We start from the raw sequence: 1,920 nt of genomic DNA, 5'->3' as shown, positions 1-1,920 counted from the left end.
ACATGGAGGAGGAATGGCCGCCGACTCCAGGGGGCCGACCAATGGCGGCGGAGCAGGTGGCGGAGGAGCCCGAGGCGGAGACGGAGAGCCGATGAGCCATATATTTATATGATTCATTAAACATTAAATTATCTTACTAAAGATTAACATGTTAATTTTTTTTTTTCCAATAAATTAATTTCAAAATTATTATTATTTTTTTTCAGAATTAATCGAAAGCCTTTCTAAAAGTAAGCAAGTAACCTCTTTATAGTACATAATCCTCTCTTTAAATTAAAAATGCATTTCATTCACAATTAATTATGGTAAGGCGGAGCAGAAGGCGCCGGCGACTGACGTGGAGGTGTGGATCTGAAAGACCGCGGTGGAGTCGGAGCGACAGAGGACTGAGGAGGAGTCAAAGGGATGAAGGAGCCTGACGGAGGAATGGAGTCCCGAGGCACAGGATGGTCGATGCTAGACCAAGGCGGAGCCGGAGGGACAAGGGAGCCCGGCGGAGCTAGTGGACTGCCGGGCCACGGCGGAGAGGATGGAGCTAGGAGCCATGGTGGAGCTGACGGGTCCACGGGCCGAGGAGGAGTCCGTCCCTCCAGGATCAAAGCCCCCTCCTGGCTGGACTCGGGGACTGAATCTCTCTCTCTGCTGGACTGGGAAACGGGAGCCCACTCAGGGCTGGATGGGACCAGCGGGGATTGAAAGGAGAGAGGAGAGCAGTCAAGTCGGCTTCCAGCTCTGTTTCCCAGTCTATAAGGTCCCCCTCGAAGTCCAGCAGTCCCAGATGTATAATCAGCTCACCCTCAGCCGTGGTGCAGTAGGCGGAGCTCCACTCCGCATTCTCACCGTCCATGGCAAGCTCCCTCGCGGTGGGCACTGTCGCAGGCTCTTGCACCTGGTCTGACGGGTTGGGCTCAACGTCCAGGGCGATCCTCCGCTCAGTCGCTCGGCTTTGCGCTGGCTCGTCGATCGTGGCGGGAATTGGCTCTCCATCATCGGTGGGCTCAGGCTGATGCTCCGCACCGTGGGGAGATGGTGGGCTGGGCTCTGGGTTGGGAGTGGTACTGGCTATCCACTCCACGAAGGCGGCAAAGTCCTCTCGAGAACCATCTTCGGACGACAGTGCTCTGCACTTGATGTTTAAACTTGCGTCGTAGAACGCACAGCAGGAGGAGGAGGAATTCGGGACGAACGAGGGGATCCATGGGCATAACGGAAAACAAAACACTGAGCAAAAAATGAAAAACAAAAATGGAGGAGAGACACAGAGGTTACTGTTTCAGTCCTGTTTTCTGTCATGATTCGCTACTGTGGAGTAGACTTCAAACAATCAGACTTTAATTAACATCAATGGAACCAGGAACACACAAGTAGCGAGAAAAGACGAACATGCAATACCGGACAAAGAAACTCTGAAAAGCACTCACTTTAAATACACATGACTTGATGAGGGGATGACGAGATACACCTGGGAGCAATAAACAATTTACATTGGAAAACTAGGTCAGGGCAGGCACATGGAGAAGGAAAAGCACACAGATAGAGTCCAGGGGCGTGAAAACAGTATGGTGGGACAAATGTAAATGTTTTTTTTGTTTGTTTTTTTTGCTACATTATTAAATGCAAAAATAAAGGTCATGTTTCACTTGCAATAAGGTTCATTTCATGCAGCATAAATTGCAATTTGGGATCACTGTTAGCTACACACACACACACACACACACACACATTTATTTAAGTCATGCCACTATATCTTTTTTTATACTTTTTAAAAATAATTTGTATTTGCATCCAGTGGAAAACCTCAAAAATGTATCTAAAAACAATACCTTTTATACTTGCATACATGCACAGAAAAATGTTCAGAAAGTGCACTAATTTACAATGTGGAACGCTGATGCTCACACACGCTCACAAACACACCCA

The sequence above is a fragment of the Sinocyclocheilus rhinocerous genome, unplaced genomic scaffold (assembly GCF_001515625.1).
Source record: "Sinocyclocheilus rhinocerous isolate Xijiao unplaced genomic scaffold, SAMN03320098_v1.1 scaffold3063, whole genome shotgun sequence".
NCBI lineage: Eukaryota > Metazoa > Chordata > Actinopteri > Cypriniformes > Cyprinidae > Sinocyclocheilus > Sinocyclocheilus rhinocerous.
The sequence above is the reverse complement of the archived record's forward strand: the minus strand, read 5'-3'. Positions refer to the sequence as shown.